The sequence below is a fragment of the Schistocerca piceifrons genome, chromosome 2 (assembly GCF_021461385.2).
Source record: "Schistocerca piceifrons isolate TAMUIC-IGC-003096 chromosome 2, iqSchPice1.1, whole genome shotgun sequence".
In the NCBI taxonomy this organism is placed as follows: Eukaryota; Metazoa; Arthropoda; class Insecta; order Orthoptera; family Acrididae; genus Schistocerca; species Schistocerca piceifrons.
The window spans coordinates 149661143-149680290 of NC_060139.1; positions in this window are offsets into that span (position 1 = coordinate 149661143).

Below are 19148 nucleotides of genomic sequence, written 5' to 3' on the forward strand. Positions count from 1 at the left end.
TTTTAATCGAGCGAAACCGTGACATCAACTCCAGAGACGATTGTATAAAAATCCAATCCATCGTCCACCACCAATTGTCTTCTCCGATTTTTGCCGATATGATACGATACGCGTGGTATGCATCAAACCTGACGAACGATAGAACAATTTTTCAGAATGTCAATCAGGTGTGTTTCCCAACAGATAATTTCAAAAACAATTGTTCTTGTAAAAACGCATCGTTTATCAAATGTGCTCGATGTGATGCTGTTTTCTGCTTTCCATGTTTGTATGATAAGTATCACTCTGGTTGGTGCGATATTCCAGCTACTTCTGGTCACTAATTGTTAATTACGTGCGAGTGTATACCGAACTTTTCATTAAATTGTATCCACTTGAATATTATTTGTGATATTGTGTTTTATTTCAAGTATTATTTTTCCACGACAAACGACTAATATATATATATATATATATATATATATATATATATATATATATATATATATATATTTGAATTACAAAAAACAAATAATAAAAAAAAGTTGCATGGTGTGAGACTCGATCCGGCGACCTTCGGATCACAAACCCGAGCGCTTACCACTGCGCCACGACGGTGTAGAAAATTGTGAATCGTAGAGAGTATTTCACCGCAACGGTTTCTTTTAACTGTCGATTTTCTCGACAACGGCTGAGAAGTGCATCTTGGTGCTTTGCCACATTACACCTCTGGCCATGAGTTTTTATTACGCGCAGTATGAATCGAGTCTGAATTTCACAATTGGCGGCCTTCCCTTGTGAGAGCTATAATTCGAGAATGGAACAGTAGAGAAGTGGTCTGAAAGTGATTCGATTTCATCTGTAGTTCAGTCTTTCGTTTTAGTGTTCTTAGACTGAAGACATGGCATCGAAAAAACTCAATACTGACAAAGCACGCTCTTCCATGTAAATGAAGGGCACATATACTGTTCAAACCCAGACAGTAATAAAGTGGCATCTGGCACAGTCGCTGGTTTTGTTTCACATGTACTACACATATTCAACAGAACTGTTAGGACGACATGAATAAAGTTTGTACGTTCTTTACATGTGGTTGTGTGGGCAAGATCGCAAAAACATCCGTTTATGCGAATCTCCACGGAACAGCGAACGCTGATGTTGGCATAAATGCTGAATTATTTCTGACAGTAAAAAATATTAAGGTCACTGTCGGTTGCTTCACTCACAGCAATTTCATCTCCAGCATTTTCATATTTCGTTTTTTAAACACACAGGAATCACGAAATTATTACTGAGGAAGTGCGCTCTTACATGTAAGTAATAACGAATATTGCTGAAAAATCTTAACTTACACAAATAATGATGTCTCAGAACGTGTTGCATATATGAAGAGCAAAAAAAATTTTTGCACCCATCCGTGCGCGAACCCGCGCCCTTGCGTGTAGCAATTTCTTTTATTCCACAAAAACAATAGCAAATATGGCTACAATGAAATGACATAAATAAGGTGAGAGATAACTGCAGTCATAAATTACAGCATTCAGAGAATGAGGAATCATATTCATTTCTTAGCAGTAGCACAATTCAGCGCGCTAACCACTTTCCTACGCTAAACAACAGCTACGCACTTCTGAATTCTTGTACTATTGCGCAGAACGTAGGCTGACTTCGTTACCACACGATGCTCCGTAAGTCAGAAATGCGTAATAGTATGGAACGTTTCCAATATCAGGCTGCACATAGTTGCTTTCCATTGTTACTTGAAAGTTGTAAACACGTTTCGATAATTACTAACCAAACCATTTCGGGAAAAAGTGCACAAAGTCACTAGTAACGTCAGTTCACACTCATGTAATATACGTAAGCAGAGCCGATGTCTTGCTATTTAATGATCTTTAAACTCTTACTTGCATTAAAATAACACGTATTTTGAGAGAATATTGGCCGAAAACGTTTTCTTTTTGGATGTAATTACTCACAGTAACAACCTAACCTAACCACACTTCTAACAAAGGAAAATAGTGTATTATGAACTCGCTTTCTAACCGGATGTGTCGTCTGGTGATTCTTTAGTAACAGAATCACTAAATCCAAAGCTAAAACCACTAAACATGTTTAAAATAACAAACTATAGGTGTATATAAACCACAGCTCACCGATCGACAGGGCCACACCGAAATCCCAAACCTCTCGGTACAATTGACGTAAAATCGGTGGGAGGACCGTTCGGTAACAGGTCTCAGAAGCTTACTGAATGGGATATTTCTGTTAAGAACCGAAAATGACGTCACTGCCGAGACAAACGTACTACACCGATCGGTGTTAACGATACAGAATAGGGCCCCAGGACAAGCTCTGCTGTTAGCAAAGGCACACTCGTCGGTCGTCTGTTGCTGTACCCGATTCACTGCAAAATCTGCCGCACTGTCCTAACGGATGCATTCGTTGTACATCTCACATTGATTTATTCGGTTATTTCACGCACTGTTGCCTGTCTGTTAACACTGACAACTCAACGTAAAAGCCGCTCCTCTCGGTCATTTAGCGAAAGACGTTGTCCACTGCACTGTCTGCGGTGAGAGGTAATTTCTGAAATTTGGTATTCTCAGCACACTCTTAACATTGTGGATACTGGAATACTGAATTCCATAACGATTTCTAGTTGCAACTTCCAGTCGTGCAGTCGTAGTCACGTCGGAAAACTTTTCGGATGAATCACCTGACTACAAATCACAGCTCCGCCAGTGTACGCGATACTACCGTCATCTGTATACACGCATATCACTGTCCCACGACTCTTGCACCTCTCCCAAGACATCATTTTGTTCAATTAATTTTCCAAGTCCAAGACACACCAAAAGCGTTTCCCAGACCGTAACACTCCCTCCTCTGTCTTGGACCCTTCCCACTGTTGTTTCAGGGTATTTCGTCTCAGACGTTTTGTGCCGTACAAGCCAACGGCCATCTGTCCTATGGAACATAAAACAAGTCATGCGAAACGGCCAACTGTCGCCACTCGGTGGACGTCCAGTTTTCAGTATTGGGATGCAAATTGGAGCCTTCTTTGCCGATGAACAGCAGCCAGCATGGGTGCATGAGCCAGGCTCTTTCCGCGGAGTCCCAAACGCAGCAACGTGAACGGTCATTGAACAGACACTGTTGGCAGGCCCTTCACACATCTGGTCGGTCAGTTGCTCAACAGTTACACGTCTGTTCGCCGATCATATCCCTGCAGAATTCGTTCACCACTGTTATGTAAGGCCCTGGTGCACCGCAGTTGCCTCGGCGCCAGTTATGGATAAAGCTATTTTGTCATGCACGGTAAACTTTAACCATGGTGGCACGAGAACAGTTTTCAAACCTAGCCGTTTCGAAGATGTTTCCACCCTTTGGCCCGAAAGCCGATGATCATCTTCTTTTGTACATCACACAATTCGCTCCGTTTCCGCATTAGGACAACGACTTCAGTTTTTCCGCGTCCCCTGGACTGTCATATACGCTCGACTGCCGCTGTTGCCACTGTGGTGGCTCGAGTCTGAAAATTATTTTTGTTTTTGTAATTAAAAGATTTTATGGTTTTCTCTGAATAAATCCAAGTACTGTTTGAAAGTTAGCTTGTAAAATATGGCATGCGTGTTTGAGACGTAAATTACAGAACATTTCTTAACTACATTTACTTTAATAATTATAAATTGAGCCTTCCAGCTAATAATCGTGATTGACGTGACGTAAATGCTGTTGTAAGCAATCACCAAGAAAATATCAATCTCGTGACAATAAGAGTTGTAACTACTTTACGTAAAAATAAAGTACCTATTTTCGCACCACACACTCAACTGTGCCACCGTAAATAACTATCACTGTAAATATTTCTTACTATAATGATTGAACAGTGCATAGTCTCACTCCTCGCTTTTATAAGATGCCTTGAAATTACGTCTTTGTGGCTAAGCCGTGTCTCCGCAATATCCTTTCTTTCAGGAGTGCTAGTTCTGCATGGTTCGCAGGAGAGCTTCTGTAGTTTGGAAGGTAGGAGACGAGGTGCTGGCAGAAGTAAAGCTGTGAGGACGGGGCATGAGTCGTGCTTGGGTAGCTCAGTTGGTAGGGCACTTGCCCGCGAAAGGCAAAGGTCCCGATTTCGAGTCTCGGTCCGGCACACAGTTTTAATCTGCCAGAAAGTTTCATATCAGCGCACACTCCGCTGCAGAGTGAAAATCTCATTCTGGGAACGTCTTTGTTTGTTCGTAGCCAGGCCAGCTGAAAAATCGATCATTTATTGTAAACCTGCTTGTTTCGACGTAAATAAAATCTACTTCAGATCCGCACGCTCCTGTGAAATAGAAATGTGCTAGCTGCGCGAGCAGTTGCTCGACTGTGAAGAACAGTGTTTAAATTCAAACTTGCCGCGTAATGGCGGCTGTCTTGTAGATCTTTGCTATGCTTCGTTGTCTCAACTGGCCAACGTGCTAGACTTGGTGTAAATGCTTCGTTATTTGACACAGGGCGACGAAATGAAAGCATTGAATAACAGTTTATAGTAAAAATCTATTTCACAGTTAGTACACTGAAGCGCCAAATAAACTGTTATAGGTATGCGTATTCAAATACGTAGATATGTAAACAGGCAGAATACGGTGCTGCGGTCGCCAACGCCTATGTAGGACAACAGGTATCTGCCGCAGTTGTTAGATCGGTTAGTGCTGGTACAATGGCAGGTTATCGAGATTTAAGTGAGTTTGGACATGGTATTATAGTCGGCACACGAGCGATGGGACAAAGAGCATTTCCCAGGTAGCGATGAGACGGGGATTTTCCCGCACGACCAGTTCACGAATATCAGGAATCCGGTAAAACATCAAAACTCCGATATCGCTGCTGCCGGAAAAGATCCTGCAAGAACGGCACCAACGGCGACTGAAGAGATTCAACGTGACAGAACTGCAACCCTTCCGCAAATTGCTGCAGAATTCAACGTTGGGCCATCAACAAGTGTGAGCGTGCGAATCATTCAACGAAACATAATCGATATGGGCTTCCGAAGGCGCACTCGTGTACCCTTGATGACTGCACGACACGAAGCTTTACGCCTCGCCGACGTTGGACTATTGATGATTAGTAATATTTTATCTGGTCGGACGAGTCTCGTTTCAAATTGTATCGAGCGGATGGACATGTACGGGTGTGGAGACAACCCCGAAGATCTTCCTGAACGTGGAGGGTCACTAATGTCAAAACGGTCCCCATTAAAACGAGAAAACCATTTTCTTGCCGTACTCTGTCAACTGGCATTATCCCCATAAACGGCGCAAATGTTTGGGTGCCTCCGCTGCTGTCACCCTTTTACTGAACTCGAAAAGAAGAGTATGTTCGAAATGGTCCGATTTCTCCGCTTGACATTCCATTTTCTGGCGCCCACAACTCCACTCACTGTCTCCAGATGACAAAATAATAACGTGTGAACTCAAACAGCAACAGCGAACAACAATTAAAAAGTGATAATCTATAAAACAAAACCATAGCAACTGTAATACCATGCAAAACAAAATTGCTACGAACTTGTGCACCAGTGCAATATATTGCTCTGGGGCTTACACAGTATTATTATTATTAATCGTAATGATCTGTTTGGCCTCTTCCCCCACACAATCCAATCTAATCGTAATGATCAGACCCATGTTGTGTGCTGATGAACGTATCATTTTTCGATAATGGTGTTGACCGTGATAGGTATTACATTGGTTTCCCCTTTAGATAGTTGTAGTAAAACTAATTCGGGCTTCGTATTGAAGAACATGCAGGTTGTATTTAAAATGAAAATGCTTAAACAGAAGGCACGACATGTGATGGATGTGTTGGCTGCCGAAAATTGTGCATTGCCCTTCCTGCAGCATCATCTCTCGCAGAAAACATCAGTTATGAGAAAAACATGCGAGAAATCTATAGGGGACTATAATAGCTGCATATTGCTTTCTATGGATGCAATTAGCTACCACATTCCACGGCGGGTCACATAGCGAGGACATTCACAGCCAGAGGCAAAGACCAAAGTAAGTGAAACAGAAGAGGCGTCCTCGCTCAGAAGATTTCTACAGTCTCCCTTTTTTTAATAACCGATAGTAGTTCCTCTTTGTCGACCTGGAGAATTGGTTCAAGATATTCAAAATTCCGAGAAAAATAAGGGTGAGCTATAGGGAAAGGCGGGTAATATACATGTACAACAAGCAAGAGGGAAGAATAAGAGTAGAAGATCAAGAACAAAGTGCACGGATTAAGAAGGGTGTAAGACAGGGATGCGGTATTTCGCCTCTGCTTTTCGGTCTATTCGTTGAAGAAACAATGATAGAAATAAAAGAAAGGTTCAAGAATGGGATTAAAGTTAAAAGGTGAGAGGATATCAATGTTAAGATTCGCTCATGACGTTGCTATCTTCAGTAAAGTGAATGGGAATTACTGAATAGAAAGAACAGTCAAATGAATACAGAATATGTATAAAGAGTAATAGAATAAAAGCGAAAGTAATGAGAAGTAGCAAAAATGAGAAGAGCGAGAAACTTAACATCGAGATTGGTTATTACCAAGTATATAAAGTTAATGAATTTGCCGGCCGCTGTGGCCGAGCGGTTCTAGGCACTTCAGTCCAGAACCGCGCTGCTCCTACGGTCGCTGGTTAGAATCCTGCCTTGGGCATGGATGTGTGTGATGTCCTGAGGTTAGTTAGGTTTAAGTAGTTCTAAGCCTAGGGGACTGATGACCTCAGATGTTAAGACTCATAGTGCTTAGAGCCACTTGAACCATTTTAAGGAATTCTGCTACCTAGGCAGCAAGACAACCGATGACGGACGGGGCAATGAGGACATAAAAACAAGCTAGCCCTGGGAAAAAGGGAATTCCTAGCCAAGAGAGGGAATTTATGTTTGTAACAGAGCTCTGTATGGTAGTGAGGCACGGAATATGGAAAAATCGGAACAGAAGAGAACAGAAGCGTCTGAGATGTGTTGTTACAGAAGAGTGTTGAAAATTACGTGGCCTGATAAGGTGAGGAATGGGGAAATTCTCTGCAGACTCGGAGAGGAAGGGAATATATGGAAAACAATGACAAGAAGATGGGACAGGATGGTAGGACATCTGTCGAAACATCAAGGAAAATCATACTAGAGAAATCCGAAGAATGTAAAAACTGTAGAGGAGAGCAGAGATTGGAATACGTACAGCTAATAGCTGAGGATGTAGGTTGCAAGTGCCGTTCTGAGATGAAAAGTTTGAAGCAGATGAGGAATTGGTGGCAGGCCCCATGAAACCAGTCAAAAGACAGATGACTCAAAAACAACAGCAGATCCTCGTCATACATCGATGTAACTATCGAAAATGTTTCATTAAATGTAATTCACCTTTGGTTTGACTTATTTACAAGATTATAAACGTTTCTACAAATTGTAAGTAGGCTGTTTATGTTTTCTTATTGGCAACGTTACGTAGCGCTCTGTATGAAACTCACTGGCTGTGCTGTGTGCAGTCTGTGGCTAGTTTCCATTGTTGTCTGCCATTGTAGTGTTGGGTAGCTGGATGCGAACAGCGCTTAGCGTTGCGCAGTTGGAGGTAAGCCGCCAGCAGTGGTGGATGTGGGGAGAGAAATGGCGGAATTTTGAAATTTGTAAGACTGGATGTCATGAACTGATATATATATTATGACTTTTGATGACTATTAAGGTAAATACATTGTTTGTTCTCTAAAAAAAAGTCTTTGCCATATAACTTTTCACTTTACATTACTAGTATGCTTTGTCAGACTTAGAATCTGTTAACATGCAGCAATGTTTGAAGTTAAATATCCAGTCAAGAACCAAGAGAACTTATTTCAACATAAATTACGAATGCATTGTTATAGTGAACAGACGACACAGTGTTGTTATTTGTACATTCTTGCTTGTTAGTTGCACGATTACGTAACGACTATAAGGCCCACATACTTAGAACATTTACCAGTACTGCTAATGAGATTTTAATGCAACATTTTGGTTTACTTGAAAATACATTCTGGATTTAAAGTACTTTCTGTGAGATACCAGGTGACACAGTGGTTAGTTTATGTGACAGCTACACGATTTTATCACGACGCTATTAATATGTGACACAATTTACATTGTTGCTTTTGCGGTGTATCTGTTTTATATCTGCACAGTTTTTATGTATTATTCTGGAAAATAAAACATGTTTTAGTAGTAACTTTTGTGGTATAGCTACCATGAGACAGCCTTTTTTCGTAGCACAACAATACGTCACATTATAGTACTTTCTCGATCACAGTAAGGTACGTAATAACTACGATATATATACGCAAAGCATTTCGCTTTCGCTTATGATGAGGTAAGTACATTGACTTCAGCAGAACTTTGCTTACAGAGGACGATAACTACGACACTTCCACAGAGATTATCTTACAACAAGACGCACATTTAACGCAACAGGACACGCATTTGAGTGATTAATTTTGTACTTAAAACATTTATTTTTAAAGTTTTTGAATTACAATGATACAAAGGTTTTCCGTGATACATTTCGTTCCATTACTGTAATCTGTAACATCTGAGGGTATAATTACATTAATCCTCAGGGGAGGTACACGCTTACTTTGTGTATCATGTGTTTGGCAAGCACAAGGAGCCCTAGCTAATATGGTATTTGCTTATACAACTTTACACATCGGTACCATATTTCTCTAACACACAAATTACACAGCTATCTGATCATTTAACTGTGAGATAAACTTTTTTTATTACATCAGTGACACATGTTTATGCAATTACACAGTTGGGTAACTTCACACTTATGAAATTGTATTTTGTCTGTACTTTGTGAACTGTTCATATTTTTTCAGAACCATTGTGATACTACGAGAGCTTTGAATGATGTATTTGATAAGAGAGCATGATTTTAAAGTACGTTTGAGGTAGATGACACTATTGAAATGACCAGAGAATTTTTTTAGGTTTTGACAATATTGCAGAAAGTTACGACGTTTTTGAGATTTGACTGAGGTGTTATGATGTTATTATTACGACGATGATGTGTATTATGCTGTTGAGGTATGTTTATGATCAATAAGATAATGCTATCGTATATGATGAAATTGATTATGCTTCGTATTTATTATGATGAAATATTGAAGAAGTGTCAACGAATTCGTATATGAATAATGAGTTGTGGTTAGGGACTCTGATTTGTGGAAAAGGATGTTGGAAACCAAGAATCGTACTTTAAGAGTTATGAAATGTGTGTAAATGCGTGAATGTATCACAATGCCGACGAACACTTTTTGAACACTGTTATATTCATGGGATTTTGTTTCTACACATTTGCAATGCAAATTCTCGACCTGTGAAATTTTTTATGTGAGACTGTCACTGTAATGCAAACTGGTGTCGTAAATATTTCAGTAAGAAAGTTAAGTGACTACCTTCACGTAATGAGTTGTGGGCACCCAGCTGTGCGACAGTCACCTGGAAAAAAGCCATTAGTGTGTGCCTTTCAGAGGCACAGGTGGAAAAAAAGGGGCCATTATCCTCGCTATTGACATTCCTTTGTAGAAAGCATCGAAAATACGACACGCTCAAACTTGAAAACATTATAACACTGTGGAGCTCTTAATTTATGATATTTACTGAAGTGCCTAATTAAATGACTAGAAATATTTTTATGTCTATACACCTGATGACTACTGTCTTTCTAGTTGAGAGATTTTTTTACTACCTTATGAAATGCCATATGGCTAATGAATGATGTTTCATGCCTTCCTTTGTACATATTTGCTCATTTTCTTTCATATCTAGTTTCTAGCTGCACTGCAGCATTGGTTATTATAAAATTTAATAAATGTACTAATATCACTATTTTCTGTCTACAGACCCAGTAAAGAATACGTTTATGATATACTTTCTTAGAAAAGAGAGCACAAATAGACATTTCCCTTCACAGGAATTGCATAAATAATTTTTTTAATGACTTGGTAACTTTCTTGCAGAGTAAGTTTTTGTGATGCATCACTCTAGTGTTAAGATGTGACATAGGTATTAAATATGGCCATTTTTACTGTAATATTTTTTCTGCTTGAGCTTTGTCATGTTTAGATATAAGTTATTGCATTTGCTGCTGCTGTTTGCCAGGCAAAATGTTACTGAATTTGACTTTGTATTACTCTGTTAAGCCAGTTTTACTACTGATTTATATTTATTGGTTGCTGCTCATTGCCTTATATTAGTTTTAATATTGCTGCTTGCTTCGCCAATTTGCATTTTTTTGTCATTGCTGTTTGTGTTAATTGTTTTGTGCTGCTGCATTGCCTCGTCCCTTAGTTTAGCATCTGAGCTCAGTAGATTTAAGTTAGCTTAATATGGGGTGGGCCATATAAGAGAACAAGTTGTGATGAATTGGAAGAAATGCATTGAGAAGCTATAAGAAAATGGTTTGGCCAAAAAAGTATTTTGAAAGAGGATATGGACAGAAAAGTAGGGTCTAGGGACAACAGGTTTAGGTAGGATTTTCTTGGAAATAAATGATGAGGTAAGATAATGGAAAATAAATAATGAGGTAAGAAATATGTGAACATATAAATACAGAAAGCATGCTTGGATTGGATTTTTTTTTGGTGGAAACAAATATTGAAATAAGACGAAAGATCTACGGAATGAAGTTTTGGGTTGGACTGTGGTACCAAATGTCACACTGAAAACAAACACTGTCCTGTATTTTTGTGTTATTACATTATGTGAATTTGTGTTTTTCTTGTCTTTTTGTGTTTAGCTAGTAAGATTTACGTTGTAGAATTTTTCTGATACTATGTTATTTACTTTGTAAAGATATTTAGAGATTATTTATTCTGTTTTGTTTTAATGCTCATGTGTGAAGTTGATGTTTCGAAAGTTATTCTGATCTTTTATGTATGTACTCATGTCATAATTCCTGTAACACTGATGTATATGTTTATTTCTATTCTTTTGTAAAGCCCCTATTACTACAAATGTTATCTGTATTTTTATGTTCTTTAATGATGTATTTTGTAGCTTTGTTATTGTATTCTTATGTTATAAAATTGTAATTGACACCAATTCATCAAATTAAGTAACTTGTAAGTTACATTTCACTGCACCGTTTCTGTTAGTCATAGTATATGGACAATATGTGAGAAGTAGAGACTGATAGTGTTTGCACGTGTGTTAATAATTCAGCAAGGGACTGATTAACAGCATTGCCGGTTCTAAGGACAATTAAAAAAAAAACTTTGTGAGTGCACAAGTGGTGGTTTATGGACTTGCTATATTCTCCGCAAGACTCTTCGATGGTGATTGTGCACCTGCATAGTCGCAACAGATGGCTGTCTCTACATGGACTACAGTGGGTCTGTGTCTATGATGGCCCACCAATACCATTATTTCTACAAGGACTGCAGTGGGTCTGCACCTCTGGTGGCCCACCAATACCATAATCTCTACCAGGACTACAGTGGGTCTGCTCTGTGATGACCTACCTACCAGTATTCCTCAAAACGTCGACTGACTCTGCTGTGGGTTTGCTCTGTTGTGGCCCATTACCTGTCTGCATGTCGAGAGTCAGCACTGTCTTTCCGTTGGAAGGACAACACTACTTCTTCAAGACAGCATGGAAATCCTCTACTTCCGTGTGCATTTTCTTTTACTGCTCACACTTTGAGAAAAACACTGCAATTTTACTGTGATGAATGATCAGGTCTGTCTTTATGGACTGTGAGAAAATTTTAGCTTTTGACCAACATTGTATGAATAAGTGTGTGCATTTGATATCTTTGTTATTGTAATTATGAAAAATTATATCAAATCATTATTGGACACTGCCCAAAACAATTTGTAAAATGTTTTGTGGGGAGCATGGGGGCTATGTAAGTAGGCTGTTTATGTTTTCTTATTGGCAACGTTACGTAGCGCTCTGTATGAAAATCACTGGCTGTGCTGTGCGCAGTCTGTGGCTAGTTTGCATTGTTGTCTGCCATTGTAGTGTTGGGCAGCTGGATGTGAACAGCGCATAGCGTTGCGCAGTTGGAGGTGAGCCACCAGCAGTGGTGGACGTGGGGAGAGAGATGGCGGAGTTTTGAAATTTGTAAGACTGGATGTCATGAACTGATATATATATTATGATTATTAAGGTAAATACATCATTTGTTCTCTATCAGTAGTTAGTGCCTTCAGTAGTTAGAATCTTTTATTTAGCTGGCAGTAGTGGCGATCGCTGTATTGCAGTAGTTCGAGTAACCAAGATTTTTGTGAGGAAAGTGACTTGTGAAACGTATAGGTTAATGTTAGTCAGGGCCATTCTTTTGTAGGGATTTTTGAACGTCAGATTGCGTTGCGCCAAAATATATTGTGTGTCAGTAATTTTTCTAAGGGGATGTTTCAAAATAAGTACAACACTCTTGTATTTCACTTTCAATCTATATTCAAGGATTAAGATGGTGATGGATGATGGTCTATTTAAAAGGTTCCTAGCCTGGAGGAATCTAAATAGTCCGCAAATGCCGATATGCACGCGCTCTACGTCCAGATTCGCAACTAACGGCACACGACACTTTCAAAAGTCCACACGTTAATATCCGAATACCGGTACCTCTGAATTCACTCGTATCAGCAGATAATTTGAGTTTCTGTCGTCTATATGTCCGTAAAGTTCCAATCTAGCACTGAAGTCCAAAAATCCCCTTAATCCTCCGTTGCTACCAACAGTCAGAGATCGTACACTACATCACTTTTAATCTCCGTAACATTCTAACAGTTTATCGTGAATCTTAACACTATTAAGTCCAATATAATTATTGTCTCGCTGACTGCACGGGTTCCCCGCCCTTTAACGAAACAATCAAGGAAAAAAGGCGGCAATAATGACGATCAGACATCTTTTTAGGTTTTTCATCACAAGAGTTTAACGTCACTGCCTTCTCCATGACGGAGCTTCCGTGGCTTTGCTGTACTTAGACGTTAAACTACTTGCTGATATACTATAAGTTTGACGTGCAGTTACCGAACTCTGATTCTACACTATTTTCCCCTCTAAAAATTCTGTTCTTAATTTTAAATTATTCTTTCTATAGCTTTTATCACTGTAAACTGAACCGAGGTGTTACATAACTAATATCTGATTGTACTCAGAGGTAGTGGTATCAGAAAGGTTGGGAATCACTGGTCTAGAAGAAAGGTTTTCCACACTTCATAGGTACGCAAATCGTGAAAATGAATTTAGAATTCTTGCTCAAGGGCGCATAACAATGTACTGCTGGCGCTATCTGAATTACGGAGGGAACGCCTCTGCTGTCCGCTTTCCTCGCGTTGGGGGAATACTGATGCACGGACAGGTTGTCGGGAATCAGGACATACATACACACACGCTACGATCTCCGTCGGTATTAGGCTGGTGTTTGGAGACGGTATCTTCCATTACCGGCAGCTGTAGGCGGCCCCTGAGACCCCGTGAATGCCCACTGCGTTCTGAGTCAACATTTGCACCCGCGGCCAAACACGAATCGCATGCGCTTCCTGTTCTGCCGCGCGCAAACATCGCGCTGCACCGTCCGGTCGGCAGCGCCGGCGCGCCCGCGTCTGCGAACACGGCGTCCTGCGTGACCGCGTCTTAAGGCCGCTTCGCACACGCATCGGTGACGCGACAGTGCATGACAGGCCCGTTATACTACCGACGAGCTTGGAGGTATTGTTCTAGGAATTTAAGGGGACCACGCCCTGCCTACCTAACCCATGTTAATTTAGCCTACTATTTGACCCATTTCTGAAAAAAAAAACACTATTTGATGCAGGACTTAAATATTTATACTGTATGTTACATGATGCTAATAGAGTCAACTGTAACAAAAATCTACATCTATTTTATAGTTTTTAAGAAATCCTTTTTAAATTGATTAACAAAATACTTTAAGTTTTTTCTGCGGTAAACATTTTTTTGTGCACTTCATAATAGGAGAATATTAATGAATGTAGTAGCAGAAGTGGCTTTTTATGTCATGCAGAGTCTCTGAAAATTTCATTCATTTACCTATGATGGTTTCTGATATAATGGGGCATATGTACTGAAAATTTTAGTTTGCGGGAAATTGACTTTAAAGAAAAAACGTTTGAAATGTGTTACTTACAGTTAATTAAAACTGTCCTGCTGCATATGATGGCCCTTCTTTGGCCTCTAGCAATTCATCCAGCTTCTTTTTCACCTTCCTGGATGTTTGTCTTGCTTTCTTGGCTATATTAGATGCTGACCTGTCTGCATCGGCTCTCCTCATTTTATCGCAATGTTGCAGCCGGGATTTCATATTTTCACCAGAATTAATTCCCAGCTTTTTCAGTACCCAACACTTTCCAATACTATCACAATTGAATGTAATAACAGCATCATGAACTCCTAGTTTCATTGTCTGCATGCCTACAAATAAAGTTTTAGGAAGGCGGTTCCAAATTATGCTGTTGAAACATTAATTTGGGCTCTGTGTCAGCCCATGCAGACATTTCCTTAGAAGGTCAGGATGAGCCAAGTCTCTGAAAATAGCTATAATTGCTGTATTAACAGCAGCAGGAAGAGAATGCGGGTGAGAATAAGATTCTCCAGTTGCCTGAGCCCTATTGTATTTGCATCACGAATTTTCTCCTGATGGACACCCTAACAACACCACCATTTGCAAAGTAGGTTAGAAATCAGATTAATACGAGGTGAATTCAAGTTCTAAGGCCTTCGATTTTTTTTCTCCAGACTGGAAAGAGATAGAAACATGTGCATTGTTTTAAAATGATGCCGCGTTCATTGTCAATACGTCCCAGAGATGGCAGCACCATACGGCAGATGGAATTTTACCACCAGCGGTGAGAATGAGAACTGTTTTAAATACTTAAAATGGCGACGTTTTCCTCACTTGAACAGCGTGCAATCATTCGTTTTCTGAATTTGCGTGGTGTGAAACCAATTGAAATTCATCGACAGTTGAAGGAGACCTGTGGTGATGGAGTTACGGATGTGTCGAAAGTTTATTCGTGGGTGCGATAGTTTAATGAAGGCAGAACATCATGTGACAACAAACCGAAACAACTTCGGGCTCGCACAAGCTGGTCTGACGACATGATCGATCGAGAAAGTGGAGAGAATTGTTTTGGGGGATCGCCGAATGACTGTTGAACAGATCGCCACCAGAGTTGGCATTTCTGTGGGTTCTGTGCACACAATCCTGCATGACGACCTGAAAATGCGAAAAGTGTCATCCAGGTGGGTGCTACGAATGCTGACGGACGACCACATGGCTGCCCGTGTGGCATGTTGTTGAACAATGTTGACGCGTAACGACAGCTTGAATGGGACTTCCTTTTCGTCGGTTGTGGCAATGGATGAGACGTGGATGCCATTTTTCAATCCAGAAACAAAGCGCCAGTCAGCTCAATGGAAGCACACAGATTCACCGCCACCAAAAAAATTTCGGGTAACCGCTAGTGCTGAAAAAATGATGGTGTCCATGTTCTGGGACAGCGAGGGCGTAATCCTTACCCATTGCGTTCCAAAGGGCACTACAGTAACAGGTGCATCCTACGAAAATGTTTTGAAGAACAAATTCCTTCCTGCACTGCAACAAAAACGTCCGGGAAGGGCTGCTCGTGTGCTGTTTCACCAAGACAACGCACCCGCACATCGAGCTAACGTTACGCAACAGTTTCTTCGTGATAACAACTTTGAAGTGATTCCTCATGCTCCCTACTCACCTGACCTGGCTCCTAGTGACTTTTGCCTTTTTCCAACAATGAAAGACACTCTCCCTGGCCGCACGTTCACCAGCTGTGCTGCTATTGCCTCAGCGATTTTCTAGTGGTCAAAACAGACTCCTAAAGAAGCCTTCGTCGCTGCCATGGAATCATGGCGTCAGCGTTGTGAAAAATGTGTACGTCTGCAGGGCGATTACGTCGAGAAGTAACGCCAGTTTCATCGATTTGGGGTGAGTAGTTAATTAGAAAAAAAAAATCGGAGGCCTTGGAACTTGAATGCACCTCGTAATGTTGCCCACGCAGCATATCTTCGCTTTATCGGGCAACAACAAAATTATTGACTGTGAATGGTATCGTCAGAATGGAAATAATGAAGTCACTGTAAAAAAGTCATTAATTTTGGCACTTATCTTGAATGTATTCCCATGTAGATTTCGTCGAAGTTGTTGTGGCTCATCTTGTTGATTCTAGGGTGACTCCACTTTGACTGCTAGAAGGTCGAGATCTGTATTTTAGCAATATTCGAAGACCTAACAAATGCGTTTTTCAGGAAATTCTTAATGATCAAACAATTCCAGATCAGGACAATGGTATGGTAGAATTAATTTTTGACTTGGTGTTCACGATACACATTTTTATTAAACTTCTTGTAAATTCACATATACTTCTTCTTAATTGTTACATCATAAAAAAAACAGTTTTGTATCAATGTACATATATTTAATTTCCACTTTAACCAAACACAAGGCCTGACTGTTCTTTTTACAAAGCGAAATAACAACTTCTGCAAATTGAATCAAAGACTGCTCTGCGCGCATTCGCGCCAAAACGGTTACAAGTAAGTGAAAGATTATGACAGTCTCACAGAAATGAATACACACAAGAACCATATCACTGTAATATATCAATACATCTGAGTACATATACATTAATAAAACCAAATTTTGTGGCGGTGTTCGTAGCGACAAACACTTGGCTGTAGAAATGGCTTACGAAGTCACCGCCACACTTTTAATAGCGGGCCGACCGGTCCGCTGGAACAGTAAACAGAAAGATGAAACCCCAAACACTGATTAAATAAAAGTCGGTACTTATCTTTATTAAAGAAGATACAGAACAGTAGTGAACTCCGTGTCTACAGAAATCTATCTAGTTCGAGTCGGAGCGGCTAGGTCAGCGTCGGCTGACGACAAACAACAACTCTGCTGCGATGAACACACAACTGTCTAGCAAGTACACAATTCGGTGGCGAGTATACAACTGAGCGGCGAATACAGAACTGTCCTAGCGCTCGCGACTCCAGCGCTTAAGAAGCCAGAAGCCAGCGGTGGCGCGCGCAGACTAGCGGCGATTTCTTGTATCGCTGGCGCTGCTTATACGGACGGCGTCCGGACTTTGATGCTGCCAACCTTTTGGCAGCGGGCTCGGGTGGCATTACTGGCTAGGACATAACACCAAATGTGAATATTGTCACAATAAAATGTCTGTTACTTCGCAGAAAAGTAGTACGATATTACTGGTATCGAGAACTGGGGTTGGAGTGCCGTAATGGTCACGTAAATAAAGAACCATTACAACACAATCCATGATATGGCTTGTCGTCACTAGAGGACTTATGGAAGAATATGACCCAAACATCTCTCTTCATTGCCTCCAGATTTTCTTTATTTCTCCTGATTGCCTGGTCATAGTATACCTGCAACTTTTCGGTAACAACTACTCGCAATCACACTTGAACAAAACTAACCTCGTGTTTGAAAGCGTGTTGTTTACAAACAGCGGAAACAAAAGAATACCGACCATTGCATTCCAAGGATAGCCAACACACTCGAGAGTAAAAAAAAAAATCCCTAACGTGCAATGTAGGGGCTATAAAGATCTGAAATGTATGCAGTAAAGTGGGCGTGGCACATAAACACACGTGGTAGGAAAGTGGTCTTTAAATGCTCGAAAAAAACTTTTTTGAGCAAACTCCTTTTCAGAGTACTTAAATAAAAACTTAATCTATCGAAATATGATGAAAACCGAAAATCGTTTTTTTTCGACCTGAACCTCGGTGTGGTCCCCTTAAAGGGTAGTGTTCACACTCGCCCGTGGCGTGACTCTGACAGAGCAAACCGTGCTCCCACCGACACCGTACAGTGAGTGCAGTATTTATTGCGGCTGATATTTTCTCATCTCAAGGTGACAGCACGGTCATATTGGTGTTGTGCAGTAGTTTGTCACCATAAACATGAATGACGGAAAAATTATTGAATTAGTGCGCAACCATCCTATGTTGTACAATCTCTCGAATCCCAAACACATGGACACAGTGCTGAAGAATACGCTACGGAATGAAATAGGAGAAGAAATAAACACAAGTGATAAGTACATACGTGTATATTTCTGATTTTACATCAGTGAATACAACCAGCTAGGTAAAAGATAATTGTTTGAGAGTGATGAACCTACTTCCTTTTTTTCACTTGTTTTTCTCATTCTTCGTACAGAATCACAACAATCAGCATGAGATTGTCGTCCGAGAACTTCGCCATCTCGGCTGCTCTCGTGCAGTACTAAACGCCGGAAGAAACATTGCGGCATCACGGTCGGTGAAATCATCCGGCCGTTGTGGCCGAGCGGTTCTAGGCGCTTCAGTCTGGAACAGCGCGACCGCTACGGCCGCAGGTTCGAATCCTGCCCCGGGCATGGATGTGTGTGATGTCCTTAGGTTAGTCAGGTTCAAGTAGTTCTAAGTTCTAGGGGACTGATGACCTCAGATGTTAAGCCTCATAGTTCTGAGAGCCATTTTTTCGGTGAAATCATGGGCCCGTCACTGCAAAGAGCCGTTCAGAGACTGCATACGCCGGTTACGTTAGCGTAGGTGCCGATAACAAACGCACAGAGCCTGAATTCCCGTTGCAGCAGAGTACAATCGTGTCGGTCGATTGACAGATAACGCCATCTGCAAGATTCTGGGACACCGAGGTGTGGAGTTCTTTTGAGGACGCCGATTCAGTTTGGCTGTGCACCCCAGATATTTTCTGAATCGTTTCAGATATCGTAAAACATTTTTCACCCAAATGAGTTGTGAGACTTCTGTCTTAGGCGAAAATTCACATTTTTATGCGGAACTGTGGCGTCACGGTGACGGGGCGCTCCAGCTTCAAGCAGCTGATTACAAAAGCGGAATAGTGGAGAAAAGTTTAATTTAAAACGATACTGATCCCCCTTGGGTGCATGTCTTTGGATCGACTCACAAACGAGAGGCCAAAGGATGTGGCATCTGAGGATTATTCGGCATTTAAGTACAGTAAGAGCACTGCAACGGGAATTCCACTGTTGAATGCACAGGAGAGTGCGAATCGGTGGAAAGAGTACACTGAAGGCGGAAAATTCGTCTCAAGTGATAGAAGAAAAAAC